Raw genomic sequence first — 18,693 nt, 5'->3', positions numbered from 1 at the left:
AGCTTGCTCGCCATATAAAATATGTTTTTAATGCGTAGGCATTAGAACGCTCGTTTTCACGCAAACCCGGTGGTGTCCTTCGTTTGTCGGCGCCGAAGAGGGAGAGGATAACGCGTACGACGCTCCCATTGGCCCAAAGCGGTGTCGTTAGCCACGCGTCAACCTCTCCCTGTCTCCCCGGCTTTGGCAAACTGACAGACACCGCCGGGTTTGTGCCAAAACGAGTCCTTTCGTTTTCGTCAAAGTCACGCGAGCAGCTGGCACGAAGCCAGAGAGGACGAGGCGCCGCGCAACACCTCATAGATAACAAAGCCGTAAATCTGAATGAGATGACGTCATCAGACGCTGGACACCCAACGCCCAACGCTCGACACAGATTGGGAACGAGTGCTGCGTCAGCGCTCGGCTTCGAGTCAAGGTTGAGCCGGACGTTGAAGCAATCCTCGTGTCCAATCTGCACCCAGCTTTGGCGTTCTCTGATGACGCCATCTCATTCACCACTAAGGCTTTGTTATCTATTATAGGTGTTGCGCCGCAGCGCGGTAGAGTGCGGGCGTAATCAGTTGCCTCTCTGCCCTCGCCGGTTGTTCTTCACTCTGGGTTTCCCTAGTAGAGGTGCATGGGCGGTGACGTGTGTGTGTAATTAAATCAATCATTTTGGTTCCCTCCTCGATTGATACGGATGCTGTTCCTTCAAGGAGTGGTATAAATGCTGTTCTTTCCAAGCGTGAAATGTATGACCGTATTCAAGGACGTCGGCGTACTATGACAGGCAGAGTACAGAAAAGGGGTGAAAAAATTACATGAAGATGCATTGGTGGATTTTTAGAGAACACGTTCTCATGGCCCTTGGGAATTGCCACACACGCCCAGCTCTAGGAAGCGCTAAAACCGGCAACGTAAGGAGGCCAAAAAGAGGCAGCAAATTATAGAGGAAGCAAAAGAAAAACAAAACAAAAAGTGAAAGGGTCAGCTTTAGCGTTTCCCAAAGGCGGACCTACATTGAGTTTCCAAAGGTCATGCTGTCGCGTTTCCTGAGAATAAAGAATTGGGTCATCTTGTAAATGTTTAATGATATGCAGTTTTATTTTTCCGAACTTGTTAAGGCCCTGGTAATCTTGTGTTAAGCGGGAAGCTAAATTCAATGTACCTTGGTAAGCCTGTACTGGGTAGGTGTGCACCAAGAAGAAAAGTAGCGCTTTGCAGCAATAGACTAGTGTATGAAACATGAGATATCAGACTTGTAACAACGCATCTTTCAAGAAGTACGGATGTCCAAAGAGAAATTCAACTGAAATTTTGATTATAATTGTTTTTGTCGTGCCGTTTTAATGCGAAAGCGTTAACTGGTCCCAAGGAGCGAACCGACATTATCAGCTTTTGAAGCTGCGCGTCAAACGGCCCCTAAATTCCCCTGTCCCAATAGAACGAAGCCAGTAGTCTGTAGCAGCGATTTGATGGACAGGCTCCCATTGGCTGACGCGAGTCATAGTTTCAAAGAACGAGGCTCGCACTGGTTTGCACGCGTCATAGTTTGAAGGGACGCCACCCCATGGCGCTGCGAGTCCCGCGCCGGCAGCGCGCCGGTAACAGGAACACGGTGGCGCGCGATCGGCCACTTCTGCTCCTCTCGACGCCGAAGAACATGGTGGCGCCTCAAACATCCACATCGTGGGCGGCCACAACCTCGGCAGTTCCGAAACCTGCCCTCCCACGCAAGTACAGCGCAAACTACGAGAGCGGAATTACGCAGCACAACGGGCGAGGGAACGGGCGGCGAAATGCACAATCGTTGTCAACTCTCCGAATACACGGCGGGTTGAGCGATCAGCGGTGCAACGAGCTACGAGACAGAACAAAGCCTTTTGAAAGCGTATGGCACAAGAGGATCGCGATTCAAAGGGTCTCAGGCGGCAAGAGGACGAGGCCCTCTGACACCGCGAGCCGGGAGCAATACATCCCAGCCGGCATGCTTTCTCATTCACAACTCTGAGAAGGGCTTTTATCTCTGACGTGTTATGGTAACTGCAGTTGATCTCATGTGCTGCGCAGGTAAAATATAATAATTGTGTTGTAATTTTAATGTGACGCTCACTATATTAATGCCAATTCATAAAGTGTAGTCACCGCTTTCCAGTGTTATGTTTAAACAGTGATTAACCTTCAAGAATATGTAATCGTATAGTAGAACGTGCTTTTCTGAAATATCAATTTAGTCTCTTAACTTTGAAGTTTTTATTAACAAAATAAAATCTAAAGGCGGCTTGGTATTTTTCACTGCGTAGCTTAGAGTACGTCTTTCGAAACAAATCCGCCAATGTTTTAATATCGAACAACGGCGTTTATTCGAGGAAGCGCCTATTCTGAAACAGCATCGGTTTTCAAGCGTGATCATAATGGAAAAATATGCTTAAATAACGGTCGCTATGTTCTGGTATCCTCTTTTACTTTAGCTAGGCCCACCGAGAGAAATGGTTTAAAGGGTTTGTGTGTTTAGGAGTTTAGAACAGTAAGCTTGATTGTTTACTCAGCCCCGGTTGTACACTTAAATTATTCTGTTGCTAGTTGAAAACGGCGTGCAATAAGATGCTTGTAAAGAAAAGACACGTTTTGTTTTTGACAGTAAAGCGTTTTTTTTATTAAGTCAATCAGTCTTCAGCCTTGTAAGGCAGCATCATGCAAATCATGCACATGAACAACACTCCCCAAAATTACGTCGCACTCATGTTCAATCTATGCCCCGGAGGCTGGCACGAGCACAGATTGTGCAGGAGTGCCGCGTCATCGTGTTTATGGTACACATACTCGTGTTCTCATTGATTGAACACGACTCCAAACCGAACGATGGCGCACCCCAGGTGTTTATATAAAAAGTGTTTACCCTTGTGACACGTTTTTTTTTTCTTTTTTTCTTTTTTTTTCGTTTTTGCGATTTGGACGATTAGACGCGCTATATGATTGACAACTGAGCATGTTGAAAGAAAACAGCAAGTTGGTTCATATTGAAACTACGGCGTCAACCATCATGACCTGGTGCCATTTGCGTCATTGTCAACCGGAAGATGATACAACTCAGCTAGAAAGAAGTAATAGGACAAACATCGATGAAACGAATCTAACACAAGCCCCCGAATTGTGTCGGAATTTTTATCCGGTTTGGTTCGGGTTCGGGTTCAGCGGCTTTGAATTTTCTTTCGGTTCGGTTCTAATTCAGTCATGCCTGAAAAATATCAGTCCCGCTACCGATTCGCTAGCGCGAATCGGATTTTTATAATCTCTCCCTTAGACCGCGCTCTTTCTTGTATTTATTTCTATAAACACAAAAAAGTCCGCAGGTCTCAGTCGTCCTTAAAATTGTGTTTCACTCGGTGTCATCTGCATTAAAAATACTACAAAACAAGTAACTGGTCATCATAAGTCGTGATGCAAAAAGGAAAACTAGAACACATTCTTAACTTTATTGTTTTATATTCACTTTTCATCGTATTTTACGCACATTACGGGGTCTTACAGGCGCTCGGAAACAGAGCCAAAGCACAGTACTCACAGGTGTAGTCAATCATCCACAGTGTTGGAGGTAACGCGTTACTAGTAACGACGTTACTGGTAACGCGTTACATCTTTCGCTAACGCAGTAACGTACTCGTTAGTATTCTGAATGACTAACGAGTAAAGTATTTCCGTTACTTTTTTACGGTATTGGCTGTCAAATTTCGTTACTCGTTACTCGTTACTTCTGACCAAAACTCGAGAAATCCTGCACCAGCTTATCGCTGCACGGAACCAGCATCCGTCACAGCAAAGTTAAAAAGAAAGCTCACTTCTCGAAGGCGAAAAAAACCTTCGGCTACCAGCTAATTCCGTTCATCCTCCTTTTTTTTATAGTGTCGCCACCCACAAGGCTTGAAGAACGACTGCGTTACAGCCTCCTCTCCCCCCCCCCCCCTGCTTTGTGCAGCAGAAGTGCACAGCGGGGGGGGGGGGGGGGGGGGGGGGGGAGCCGTGGAGAGACATCCGTTTACAACAGTGGACAACTAGTGGCGAAGCGATTTGCTCATTTCTCTAATCTAAAAAAGAATCTTTTGTGGAATGTTTTTACCCTCGCTCTCCCCCTCGCTGCCTGAAAGCTCCTGGCCCATTTTTGTACACAGAAGAATATTTCGCTTGATTAGTCTTTAATTCCCTAAGGTCATGATAAAAAAAGTAAAAAAAAAAAAGTTTTAAACCCGGAAAGAAAACTTCCAGACACGAAACCTTTTTCTTTTTTTCACAGAAAAACTAAGAGCTACTGCTGGTAAGAGGCAGCAAGTGATTATAGCCAGTATGCTGGTAACCGGTGTCCTGTTCCAGATAGTGAAGTAAATCAGTCTCTGGTAATAGTATGAACCGCACTGTTACTAAACCGGCGTACAGATGAGGGCTGTTGGCTGGCTGGTTGTGTTCCAGCAGTCCTCGTCCGCATGCTGTAGTTTATAAAAGCCGATTGACTAACATATCCAACTCATTCTGCGCCTGAGATGGGCATGAATAACGAAAGTTCGTCGCCATGGCCAGCAGGTCTGAATGAAATGTATCAACTAAAGGAGACAGTATCAGGTAATTTCCAGTTTCAGTGCCTAATCTGCATGCCGAAAATTAATCTGCTTCGCGCATCAAAACACTATGAAACCACTCTGTAAATTTTTATCGTTATCCAAGCTTGTTAAGGAGGCTTATCATACATCTCTGCCAAACATATGTACTCGAACAGAAAAGTAACGTAAAAGTAACGTTAGTTATTTTTGAAAAGTAACGGTAACGGTATATCGTTACGTTTGTAAAAGAGTCATGTAGCTCGATAACGCGTTGCTTTTTACCAAACTAACGAGTAACGCTATTTCGTTACTTTTTTTCGGTAACGGGCACAACACTGATCATCCATCACGTGCACTGACACTGGCACGCACCGTTCGCGAACTACCCTTCTCAAATGCCTGAACTAAAGGCAAGAAAAGCAACGAAAGGCAGTTAAAAGGTAACTTAGACAAAAAAAAAGAAATCAGCATGCTGCTACTGAAAAATACGCAAAACAAACAAACAAACAAGAATCGTCTAGAACTACGGGCAATTGATGTCCCGCCGAGCGGCACACCTGCGTAGCTCTCCGCATGGCTTGGACTCTCCAGTTGAACCTCCAGTATTCGCCACCCAGCACAAACGCAACAACCTTCGAGTGTTTTTTTTCTCGATTTATTTCCTCTATAGGGGTATTGTTTATCAGCAATACGAAAACCATGGGGTATGGCTCTTTAATCTCTTTGCACAGTCAGCTGTACACCACCGCGCCGACTCACCCCCGCAAAGTCGAACTTCAGACTTAATGTGTATTTATTTTTCCCTATTGTTGACCTCTCTTCAAGTTGCTGTAGCTTCTATGGTCAACGCTGCACCTCTGACGCGACCTCCGCGAATATTAGATAGAATCCGTACCGCCATCCGCAAAAACAGGCGCGGTTCAAGTTTAATTACGTCCAACAGTTTTCGAATAAACTGGTATCCGCCCCACGACGTAAAGGTTTTGTTCCGGTTAGGGTTCAGCATAAATTGGTAGATTTCGGTTACATGTATTTCCCGGTTTAGTCAAAAATAACGGTTTTGCTCCGGTTTCTAGTTTGGTTTCTGGTTCGGTTTGGCACCCTGATAGCTGGACATTGGTGAAAACAATGAACCCAAACTCTCCTTTTCAGTGAGCCCTTGTTCCACGCAGAGATGATTATAATGATTTGAACGAGTCATCCATGTTAGTTCATTGATTCCCGTCTGATGGAGCAACGCTTCTGGCATGCTGTTGCCTGCCGTGATCCGGGCGACGGCACAACGGTAGAGTTGGTGAAAACTGCAAACTCGCGTTCTGCTGCGTTGGCAGTGCCAAGCCATAGCTGAGAGCTGGTCGTGAACAACGGCGGTCGCTTGACGGTCGGGCGGACTGTCAAACTTTTGCGTCTGCACAAATTACGCAGTTGTGTAAGCACGAAATGTATTTGTCGTACCAAAGGCGTGTGAGTGTCATGGCCTACGATATGGTTACGTATACCAACTTTACGAAAGTATAACGACTGTCGTTGCTTCATGTCAAGATATGCGCATGTCTCTTGATCTCATTCTGCGTACGAGATGTTTAGCTGGTGAATTGAGTCAGCTTTATCGATTTTTTGCCACGCGTCACTGATATTAGCTCGTCATTTATCTTCGCAAATTATTGACTGAATTTCTCGGGTGTGGAATATATGGTACAGTCGTCCGTAAAAAAAAGATGGACACAAGGGAGCGATGGCCTGGCCGGCGATAAGGCGACAAGGGGCGCTTCGATAGCGTAAGCACGCTGGCTTCACGATTGCCAGATTAGTCCACTCTTGGATGCACGGGGGACGTCGACACACCGGAGCCGTTTTCAAAGCGGGCTTTCGAAACAACACAGCGTGACTGCGCACATGTGTTCTGTTTTTTCTCGCTCGGTGAGAACAGCGCCATCCTTTTTTTTATCGGTGTCTACCGTCATTCCACGCACAAATTGGAAACAGCAAATAAAATAAATATCACTGCGAAGACTTTGTTTATTACAACGAAAAAAAGCGCCGTCTCACGCGTGACTCGTCACCCTCGAAAGCCGGCCGCACGTAAAAAAAAAAAACAGAAATTGCTACAAACGATAACTATATCTCTCTCGCAGCACCCCTGCGATTCAAAAGTGGGAACGTTCCGGCCACTCTCGTTCCCCGTGTTATAGTGGAATATAGCGCCGCGTGTGGCGGTTTCACCGCACCGGCCACGAATCACTTGTGTCAATCTTTTTTACTGCCGGCTGTACAGCCACGATCTGAAGTAATTGGAACACGGGAGCGGTGTTCCAACTGCATTGCAGCGCTATCTAGCCTCGCTCGTGGGAACTAATAGGAGACTACGCGCATGCGTGCATGCCGGCGCCGATGGCCTCTCTGCTCCTCTCGACCTATTCCATTTACCGAAGGTTCGAATCGTTTTTTACCGCTTCTGGAACGCAACGCTACGTCCCCGATGGCGCTGATAGCAGACAGCGGGCACGCTTTCCGCGCTCTTTATGTCTATGATATCTCTTTAATATATTTATTTATTTATTCATATTCATATTACCCCTAAAGGCCCTCGTGAGAGGGTATTACATAAGATATCAAAGACCATATCTTTAATATGGTATTTGATATCTTATCTTGACAAAAATAAAATAAAAACGCGGTTCGTTGCTTGAAAATTATGGTCTTTGTCAACTTTGCGTGTCATTTTCTGCAGCTGGCGTTGATATCCACTCGACAACAACTTAAAAACCTTTTTTACTTAGTGATGCGTCACGCCATTAGCCTTTGCCGCGTCATTGAACCAGCACCGAACCGCTTCAGATGACCCTGATAGTGCCCCCGTTTCCTCAGTTCGCGCTCGCGGGGAGCGCGCTCGTAACGCTGTCGGACGCTATCAGCGCCATCACGGTTGCAGTGCTGTATCTGAAAAGCACCGAAGGATTATCTGCGCCGCAGGAGAAAGATATAGATAGAGCGGTGCAGAGGGACTGTCGGCGCCGGCATGTACGCATGTGCGTAGTCTCCTATCAGTTCCCACGAACGCGGCTAGATGGTGCTGCAATGCAGTTGGGCCACCCCTCCCGTGTTCCACTTACTTCTGAACGTGACTGTACGTCTATAGAGCGCGTGTCAGGGATCCACGATTTCAGCGGTGTTTGTTTATTTCTATGCTAGAGAAACGAATTTCGAGGCATAACGGCAAAAAGAAGTAGAATAAAAAAAAAAAAAACAGACTTGAGCCACGAGTTTAGGTTATGTCATAGGCTTAACTAATCTTCTTGAGCTTGCAGAATCCTTTACGAAATTGAAAGGAGTTCGTGGCAACATTCATCTCGCGACGAACTTTTTCACGCACAGAATTGAGTGTCTTTAAACTATTAATCTAACGAAAAAAATACTTGCAATCCTTTTTGCCGCATACAAAATTCGTCTGCCTCATAAACAACATTATTCGCGATTCGTCAATAATCCTATTATTTTTCACACTTTCAGTCGTAATGCACCTTAAAGGGAAAGCTCTGAGAATAAATTAAGACGAACTTGTGTTTTGCTCTATCCAGTGCAAAGGGATATTTGTTTTGTTTCGTTCACTAAAGCTTCAATATCATTTAAGGTGTGTTCAGTCGAAGGCGCTTTCAAGGACCCAGGTTTCAATAACATTTTGCATCTTAGCTGCAGCAAAGTAGGTCATTGCACAATCTGTATCAGCATACAAAGTTTGCTTCATGCTTCTGCAAAAATGAGCACAAAGAAAACCGCGTCAAGCTATACATTTTATGCTCCGCTGCTTGTCAGTAAAAGTCAGAGAGAGAGAGAAAAAAAATACATTTTAAGCCGCGTTTACTGTACCCTGCACTATGGGAAGCAGTTGATGACCTAAATCTTCCTGAGTCCAACTTTTATGTTAATTAGATTGGGAGTATCGGGGAGAGTAAGTCGCAATTTAGAAATACAAAAACACTTAAAAAAGTATTCGCGGTTCGGAAATTTAGACAATTTCTAAACGAGATTATCTGTGCTTGATTTTATTTCAAGGATTTATTCACATTTTTCTAGACCCTTCGGTTAAAAAGTGCAGGACTATTATACGGCGAAGTTAGATTTTCTTGGCTCGTGCAACCATCTTTATAAAATTATTTACAACAGTTGATGGTCTAGAAGTTACGATTACATTGGGTCGCGTCGAAATATGAGTCAAATGAATATGGTCACGAAAACAATTTTTGCTGTACGAACCAAATTTACCGGAGGTGTGCGAGTATTCAGTGGGAAAGACAGTTTCCTCCTCACCTTCGGGTTCTTTTTTTTTGCTTTCTCCTCATATCTGTTTTCTGTTCTTGTACATTAGATAAGAGACTCCGCGCAAGGACAAATCTAAGCCTCCCTGGAAGTGAATGAATGTTTCGTTTAGGTCGCCGTTTCATGTCATCCGCATTTGACTGTGTATGTCGTAGCTAATTTCAGCAGCTGTAAATCTCAGAAACATGATTGGTAATTGGGTGCAACCTTGTTGCGCGTTCTTTAAAAAAATACAATAGCGCTTTTGCATAATATGCTCTACTCTACGTTGCTAAAAAAAACGCAAAATGAAACTTCTCAAAAGTTATTGTGCTTTTAATACGCCTCGCAAGTGGGCTCATTTTCGTCTTCTGCGCATGAGAAAGGAAGTAGCGGTGACGTCAGAATGCCGAGCCCTGATTGGCTGATCGCGACCCCCTATCTGAGCGTCGTCTGCTCGTTTGCAACGTCGTCTGCTCGCAACGTCATCTGTGTCTGTCTTAAGTGCAGGTCTTTACGAGCGAGCTCGACTTCGTCTTTTAGAGAGGGCAGACGAAATAACTCGAGCGGTACGTTGTTTTTGTCTAACAACGAGCAGACGCGCATCAAGGAGAGAAATCAAAGGACTCACTGGCGAGGTGTCCCGAGGCGCCGAGGTTTGTTTGCTAAGAACCGAGAGTGAGCGTCCGCAAGTTCCCTCTCAAATACTTTTTCCCTTCTTTTGTGTGCGGCGAGACTCCTCACTCTTCAACGGCGTCGGTAGGTTGGCGCAGTTAACGTCGTCTGCTTTACGTCTGCTAGTCAAAGCGATGGCTGTTTTACCTTTCCTGCGTCTGTCGGCGATTCACCGCTTTTTCACCGGCGAGAGTCACCGTTGCCTCGGGAAACAAGGAGATAACAAGAGGAAGAAATTGACCTCTTAATCTAAAATTGAGATCAGCGATCAAAGTATAATACGGGAAGGGTTCACAAGGGTCGCGCGGGCATTCAGCACGCCAGCCGATCGTGGGCAGACGGTCGCCGAGTCGCGGAGTGCCTGCTAGGCCTAACTGCCGTGTTCGCTTGGTCGAGTTCGGTGGAATCGTGGCCGTTGGAGCTTTTTCCGGGTGTTTGTGGATCCATCGTTCCTGTTCGTCGTGGTCTCTTTCAAGTACTTTTTACTTTTTTCTTCCTGCTTGAAGTCGGGACGGGTGAGAAGCGCATGTAGAAAAATAAGCGTCCGTGGGTCGTCGCGACCGCGACGCTGTCGGCCATGCTGATTTGATCGTAAGAAGTGCGCAAGACAGCTTCGAAGCTGTCGTAAGATTTCGTCGTAACCTGCGCAAAACTTACGAAAATTTCGTTTCGTGAATACGAATTTTTTAAAGTTTTTTCTTACGCACATTTTTAGCGTAAGATTGTTTCGTGAATCTGACCGAAAGTCGCAGGAAAGGTAAGACAGACGCAGACGACGTTGCGAGCAGACGACGTTGCAAAGGAGCAGACGACGCTCAGATAGGGGGGCGCGATCAGCCAATCAGGGCTCGGCGTTCTGACGTCACCGCTACCCTCTGCGCAAGGAGCAGACGAACTTGCCCTCCGCATACGCTGCAATATTCCGCGGCAGTTTACCTTGTGCATACTGTTGCGTTTATAATTGATGCAAAGTTTGGTTTTGTGACTTCCCTATGAATGATGCACATTCTCGTCTCAGCACTCATTATTCCGCTGTCTCCAAGTAATTAAAATATTTGTGATACAATCGACATATCCAGGAGCATGAGAGCGTTCACCACATTTTGATCCTTCATTGGCACCAGGGGTGCGCTTTTTTTTTGCAAATATTCTCATTTACCCAGAGCACGAAGGGCATGGAAGATATATTTCCAATAATCAAAAAAGACATGCGTAATTGGAAAATGTTTGCTCACAATAAGGTGAATAAAATTAGTCTATCTTATCTTAAGGCACGAACGTCTATGACATTGGACGACGTCAAAACAGGAACCAGTGAAGCGACAGTGTATCGCGAGAGCTAGGCAGTTAGCATTAGTTACCAAAACAAATATATATATATATCCGACCCGACGTTAATCTAAGTCGTTGATAAGATGTCCGACTTCAGTCTGTCCTTGGTCTCAGGCACCTTACCCTCAGCCACGTGCGATTAGATGCATATCGAATCAGAGGTTTTGATCGAACCTGTTTTTTTTTTACACGATATATTGTTGGTTTCCATCTCACACTATTAACTGTTCTTCAAAGCGATAAGCTTTATATGGCCACCCTTTACGGTGCTGTACATAGGATTCGTCTAGCAATGATGTAGCGCCGCGCGGTGTGGGCGGAGGGCGTTAGTAGTGAGCCAACACTCCGTCTACCCCCCTGTCGCTCTGCTGCGTATGAAGGGGGAGAAATACTAGGGCAAGAAATGCACATGAGTATAATAATCTACAAGAGGTGAAAGGTTAAGAACTCAGAGGCAGATGTTCCTGGAAGTGCTTCATATCACACCGCCAGGCAATCGCTTTCCTTCGTTCTTTTGACGTCACCTAAATCACGGCTTGACGAAATATGTCTTTCAACATGGAAGCGAAAAAGGGTCAACGACTTAGGGGACGCAAGGCTTTTTAAGTGGTTTTCTTCTCCTCACCTACCTTCTCCTCCGGCCAGGCTTTACGTCGCAAAGTCTTACCGGTACACGATTTCGTCCACGGTAATGCTTTACTCAGTGGGGTCAGAGCCAAATGATCGTCTCTCCGTCGAAGCATTTATTGTGCCTCTTCGAACATTTGCTGGAGAGGAAGCGGTTAGGCCTAGCGAAAGTAGGCTACGCGTCTCGACATGCTTAGGCGGTGCCTACGGCTTCTCTTTGTAGGTTTGCTGTTCGACTAAGACTCGCGCCACGTCGCGAAATCGTAGGGATAGAAAAACAATATTATAAACTCAGCAGGCACGTAACCTGGGGGGGGGGGCTGTAAGGACTGCCCCCCCCCCAATCTTCCATTTTGCTGTGGCCTCCTCTCCCCCCTCCTGCTCATACAGCATTTGTCATGGGCGTACCCCCCCTCCCCCCCCCCTCCCCCGAGTCGTAATCCTGGCAACGTGCGTGAATCCCAGACAGCACAACTTATTGCGATGATATTGTCGTCAAATTAGAAATATTGTGCGATACTATTCTTATCCAGCCAATATCTTTGAAGTGTCGAATGGCTCAAGCCGACGCCATCCTGAGATCGAGAAACAGCTCTCATTTTTTCTTGAGTGTCGAGAATGTGGTTTGTGAATCGGCTATGATTGGAAGGTATTCCGATTTCTTGGCCGGCTCAAGTCCGACGTTGAATAATAAAGATACAGATTAACCAAACACAGTCTACTTACTTTTAGCCCGAGAAATACAGACGAAGACTCAGAGGACGCTTAGCTGCCTTGCCCATTTCCTTCCTACATCACCTTTGAACTAGGTTAAGCCTACCCCATTCTTTTGTGTCTTCCTGCGGCTGTCACAAGCAAATCAAAGTGTGGAGGGAAACAAGCGAGCGCTTCCGTAGGACTAATATGCTTGGTCGGAAATTGCTCACGTGAATCACTCTGACGCGCTGAAGGACTCACTGAAGCCGTAGACTTCGCCGATTGCGAAGTCATGGTGACGGATAAGGGGCCACGTAGGCTCCATTTGTGAAAGGCGCTCTTCAGTGCTCTGCAGCTTTCGCGCAAAACAATCACGACATTGCTGTTTTATTTTTATTTTATTTTATTTTTTTTATTTAAACGGTCGGAATACGATTATGCTGATTTTTCTGTAAAGGCCTATTTTTTCGTCAAAGTTCATGTAAATATTGTGCCTATTTTTTCGTCGAAGTTCATGTAAATATTGTGCTGTGTTTGTTGGACGCCCTTCGACGGAAAACTACTCATCGGCGGCAACGTGACTTCCGTTGAACGGGAGCGACCTTCTTCTTTCTCGACCTATTGTTTGCGCTGCTCTCTGCTGCCCGAGTCGAATATGCATCTATCACGGATTACATGATATCGCTGCTTTATTCGTGAGTGCACTGCAAGCATATGCTTTAGATAGGCCCCCCCCCCCCCCCCCCCCCCCCCCATTATGTTTCCTTCCGAAATGAAAGTTTTAGTATATCATTCCGGTACACCTGATACTCCCGATATCGATACCCGATAACGATACGCTGTACTCGCAAAGGCGGCGGCAGAGTATCGGCGGCTCTTATCTTAGTCATGGGAAGGACCTATGAAAACTCAGTAATCTCCACAATCCTACAGGTGTGATTTATGAGTTTCGCACGGCACCAAAAAGTGTGTAATCCATTTAATAATTTGCTTTCCATTCCACAGAGAAGTATCACTTTTGTAAATGCGTCGAGATAAATCTGTGTGTAATGAGGGTGGATTAATGAGCTTCAGGGAGCGATCGAAAACAATTCCGTTTGCCCGTGCTTGAGTGCGAGACGCGCCCTATTCCGGCCATTAGCGTGCCAGCCAATGCTGCCAATATTGCCGATACAAAGCGGGCTCATAAGAGACGCCCGGCGGATACAGATCAAACCGATATGCGACATCTCGCCGATGTCTGGTCAACAGTCTAATCTGGGCAGTACTCGCAGAATACTCCCCGATGCTAGGCCTGTGGCCAAACGGTGGTAGGCCAATAGCTGCCCGATGTCGGAACGTGATGCAAAACCGGAAAATCTCACGACAGTCGCCAGGTACGGCAATCCTGCTTAAGATAATAATAATATAAGCTCAATATTTCCAGCCTCACAACAACTGAAGTCACGATATGTGGCATATTGTGATTACACATCTCGCAAAACACAGTGAGCAAAGCGATATGGTCATGATGAGTAAATAAATGTTTCGTGCTCACGTTTAATCTACACATACTTTGTAAAAAGCCTCTCAATGCGTATTTTGTTAAATATTATTGACAGACATTTGAATGCGTGTAATTGCACATAGTTCCCCTTGAAAGCAAGAATAAAAGAAACAGAAATGTGTACTGGAACGTAGAGAGGCGTGAAAGCTAAAAGAAGACATCAAACTTCTATCAATATTGTTATGAAACAACTTTAAAATATCTCACCAACTCTACGCTAGGGTAACGTTTGGGAACTGAGGGTCCCATGTATGTAAGCCTAGCCATAAAAAAGAAGAAAAACTTCCCTCAAAATATTGATTGTGAACAAATTGAAAAAACGTCTTTTGTGATTTTTTTAATATATTTGATGCATAGGTTGCACTCAGTGAGTTCCACACAACGCTTTTAAACTCAAGGTGGGAACGAATCAGGCTGCAAAATAAGAAACTAATACACAATGAAGTCTATAATTGCTGAGTCATACGCAAAAATTACGCTCAGCAATCTAACAGTTGAGCGAGAGATTTGAGAGATATGGTAAAAAAGACACATCAATATCAAAATAAAAGTCAATGTCACAAACCCCAAGAACACTAGCATAGGAGTGGAACTAAGAAATTAGTCATTTAAAATCGCCTCTCGTATTCTACAGATTAATAGCGCTTCAGTTTCGGGATCGATCAACAAAGACATTTGACGATGACCACTGATTTGCTGATGATCTCGTGACACGTCATTTTGTAAAAGTGCACTGGGAATGAGTGACCAGAGATGTAATAAAAAAAGCTTTAACACGACAGCAAATAGCAACAACTGATAAATTTTGTACGCACAGCTCGATTTCAATATTAATTATAGGAAACAATGATGGGGCCAAGTTAGGCCCTGGGGCACACGGGGCCAAAAAAAGCATAAAAAATATTCAGAATTCTTAAATTGTTTTTTGACAGGTATGAAAAGAGTGAAATCCCCTGGTGAATGCCATAGAAACGCCTGATAATGTTGGAGCTTGTGCAGAATCAACCCGTGGTTTAGTCTGTCAAACGCTTTAGACATGTCAAAGTAGACAGTATCAAATTGGCCGCGAAGGAAGACAGACGGAACAGAATATTGAAGGAAAGAACTGAGTTTTGTTTCACGGAACAACTCTTTAGGAAACCGTGTTGTAGTTCGAGTGTTTTCTTGCGGTGGTTTCTGTGAGGCAACGTGAAAATGGTGCAGCTGACGTGGTGCGCTCTGTCCGCTGATTGAGTGACGCCGCCGCCTTGCTGCTTCACCGAACTACGTCTGCTTCCCTCCTGGCACTAATAAAGAAGGTATGACCCAAATCGATGCCTTCAAAGAAGTATTTAATCGTCTGTGGAACGTGGCGCCAGTCTCGTCATTGCTAACGGTGCACGATAATTCCGGTATATGATGCTCGTCACGCCACGAGCACTTTCATAAACGTACGTGGTCTCTAAAGAGGAAATAATTGTAATTATGGAGATTAGTGAACCGCACGTGATAGAATAAATGAAAGTCCGCAAAGCCGCCAAAATACAAATATTTGGCGGTGCCACGATTTGAAATTCTGGACTACCAATATCCAGTCAGGTATGCTAAATACTGCGCCACTCCGCCTTGCCTCTCTGGCGTTTTATGTTCCGTCTTATTAATGCATCGAAACAAAATGTAAAAAAAAAAATATCAAGTGTTCTGGAAGCGCATACCTGCGCTTGGAACGCGGTACGACGATTGCTAGCATCTGGGTCGAGCTCGTTCTGCAACACATTTCCACTCACTCTTTGTCTCGTCATGCGTATGAGAATTATTTATTTTTTTAGCTTATCGATCTTATATAATAATCTGCCAGAGTCATGAGCCACGCTTGATTATATCACGTGCACTTAAATTATCGTGCGGGTCTTTAAAAAGGAAATATTCAAAGATATGGAAATGAATGAGCATAAACTTGACGGAAGGAATTGAAGTCTACGAAGCTACCGAAAGTCAAAATCGTTGGAAGAGCCGGGATTTTAACTCGGGACTCCCGATATCTGGTTCGATATGATAAGAGTGACTTTTAGCAAACCCTTACCGCGTTCCTTGTACCGCACTACCGGAGCCATTAAAGCATGCTTTTAACAGCGCGCCCGGGTGACACTATGATCGCGGGGCGCGCGCTTAAAAGCATGCGTCAAAGGCTGCGGTATTGTGGCACGCGGAACACGGTAGTGGTTTGCTAAAGGTTCCTAGTTTGAGTGTGTAGTGGTTAGAATACTCGACCGGATATCTGGAGTCACGGAGTCAAAACTCCGGTTCCGTCAAAGATTTTGTCTTTCGGCGGCTTTGCAGTCTAATTCATTCGATCGAGTTCGGTTTTATTCATTTGCATACTTTCAAATATTTTCTACTGGGAGACCACGTACGACATTGAAAGTGGCTGTGATATATGAAAACGTCAATCGTTATTCACGCAGGTAACAATACCGCATATCTAACTCCCATGAACAAGAAATAATACGTGTACACGAGACGACGCCAACAATGAACTAAATTCTGTACCGCAACGAATTTGTACAACGCAATAGCAAGAGTTGTACCGCGTTCCACGGGGCGTCACATGTGTTGTCAGATCCACTTTGATAGGATACACTTCGTGTCGGTGCTTAAATAAGACAGATAGGAAACGCCAAAAAGACAAGGCGGTGTGGTGCAGTGGTTGGCATACCCGATCGGATATTCGGAGTCACGAAGTTCAAACCCCAGCTCCGCCAAAGATTGTGGTCTTTCGGCGGCTTTGTAGACTGATTCATTCGATCGTGTTTACGATTCAATCATCCGCATATTTTGGATTGTAGCTTGTCTTGTCCTCACACATGAAGGCGTTGTTTGCCTACGTTGCAACCGTGTCGCGCCCCTAATCTCCGAAAACACGATATAGAAAATCTTCCATTCCTTTTTTTCTATAACCGTGCATCGGTACGCGACGATGTTGTGACGCTCAAACAGCGGCAAGCATCGCTGCTTCCGCTCGCGACTAAACCTGTTGTTGCCGATGTCGTAACATCGAGCAGGAGACGTCGCCTTATTGTCTCGAAAGCCGAGCGAGCACAAGCCCGTGGAGGGAGACACCGCCCTGAGTTTTTAGAATGTTGATGAGTCACCCGAGACTGGGGAAAAAGTAAGGAACATCAATCGTGGATGTTCCTAAGTCTCTTGAGACCTTGTCATCCTAACACTCTTTTTTTTTTTCTCTTCCACGATTGATGTTCCTAAGTTTTCGCCCCAGTCTCAGGTAATTCATCAAGATGATAAATAAACACCAGCTCGCACGTGCTCTTACTGTAATTTATTTTTCAGTTCTTAGCATGTCACTGACTATAGTGGGCTCGAAGGCATTTCACGAGCAGATGCTATGCTCGGCGGTACTTCAGAAAAAATTATGCCAGACCCCCCCCCCCCCCCCCCCCCCGTACCTTAGAAGAGGTGCATAAATGATAAATGAGTCCTTTATATATTTGAAATTTCTTCACCATATCTCGCGTTCGATATCAATCCCATAAAAATTGCTGTACCTAAAAACAAAAATCGAACGTTACCGTATTTTTACGGTAGATGAAACAATGTGTAAGTCAGGAAATGTTTTGCAGTATCTGACTTAAAACAACACCGAGAAAGAAATTACTCATCAGTTCTTCCACGTTCGGGTTCTTATCCTCTCTATTGGACGATATGCGAGGAGCTCGCGTATTTTACGAATGGTCCCTCCTTTCTTTTCAGCGTGGCTAGTCCTTTAATAATCCAATAGAGCTTCGACCCTGAGCCTCGCTCGAGGTTTTCGTACTGGTCCCTGCTAAACAGGGAATACAATTATTATTGTAAGTGGCGTGGGAGGTACGAAATTGCGGCTTTAACACCTGCTTTCACAAACCGAGCATTCGCGCTTGAAAGAAGCGTTTCAACACATGGAAGGTGAGCTATCTCCAAATTATAGTCTTCGGTACCTGGTCAGCTTAAAAGCTCGGGAGAAATGAGATCCAGTTCCAAAAGTGGCTCCTTAATGATGCCGATTTCAGCGTTCGCAAGTAAAAAAAATATCCTTCACTCGCTTTCTTTTTAATTGAGAGAAACACGTTTCTGCTTCGTTATTGGGATTTCGTGTTGGACTACGGATTTTGTAAATATTCGAACGAACACTAACTTATGTTCGAAGAGATAGCACGCACTCGAACTGGTTAGGACACCCCATCATAATCTAAAGCCTAAGAACTCGAAGATATAATATAACACACAACACGAAATAAAATCTTTGGGTCGTGTTGTCTTGTTCGTTATTTGGTTTATCCGTGTCTAAGAGTTTTGACACTGATGGGCTCGATCCTAGGTTGCGCTCCATCCTACAAGCAGCACAGAGAAAATGGTGACTCAGCGACGGCCTAGCCATTCATGTCCCTAATAAAAAGGACCTAGAGCGACAAACATAACTGCAACAAAAAATAGGGGAACACGGATGTCGGCACGGCCGGTATCAAACGCGCTAGCCAGAACAAAGAATAAAAACACAGAGACTCACAGAAGAATTCAGTCGACAGCGCCATTCCGGCGACTAACGAAATAGTTTTGTAAGAATGTCTCCTTTTCGTCTGCAAGGCGACACATTTGTGCTTCGTTTTTTTTTCTATATTTGAAACCTTCCAAATATAAAAAAATACCCCATCCATAAAAACACACGAACAAAGCCGAAAGTTCATCAACAATGTGACTATAAATAAAAAAATTCTAATGCTAGCTTTTTTAGACCTTAAAACTTTTATCAAGCCGGCGGGCTGTGTGTCGGCGGCTCCCGATGGAGCGGGCGGGGCATTCCTTGAGCGGATTACTCAGTGTCGCCCCAGGTGACTAGATTGGTTGCCGCAAATCCGACCAGTCGAGCGATCGCCGCACAAAGCCGCGCGGTCTTGCATTAGACACAAGTGTGAT

At 45.0% G+C, this 18,693-nt stretch overlaps 1 protein-coding gene across 1 annotated transcript in view; it reads right to left on the bottom strand.

Annotated features, from left to right (window-relative positions):
• The window catches only part of LOC115316236 (relaxin receptor 1), a 482,496-nt gene that overhangs the window by 110,987 nt on the left and 352,816 nt on the right, over nt 1–18,693 (bottom strand). The window lies entirely within an intron of this gene.

Source organism: Ixodes scapularis, unplaced genomic scaffold, assembly GCF_016920785.2.
Source record: "Ixodes scapularis isolate PalLabHiFi unplaced genomic scaffold, ASM1692078v2 PGA_scaffold2__306_contigs__length_199485367, whole genome shotgun sequence".
NCBI lineage: Eukaryota > Metazoa > Arthropoda > Arachnida > Ixodida > Ixodidae > Ixodes > Ixodes scapularis.
This window is presented reverse-complemented; position numbering and strand designations above follow the sequence as displayed.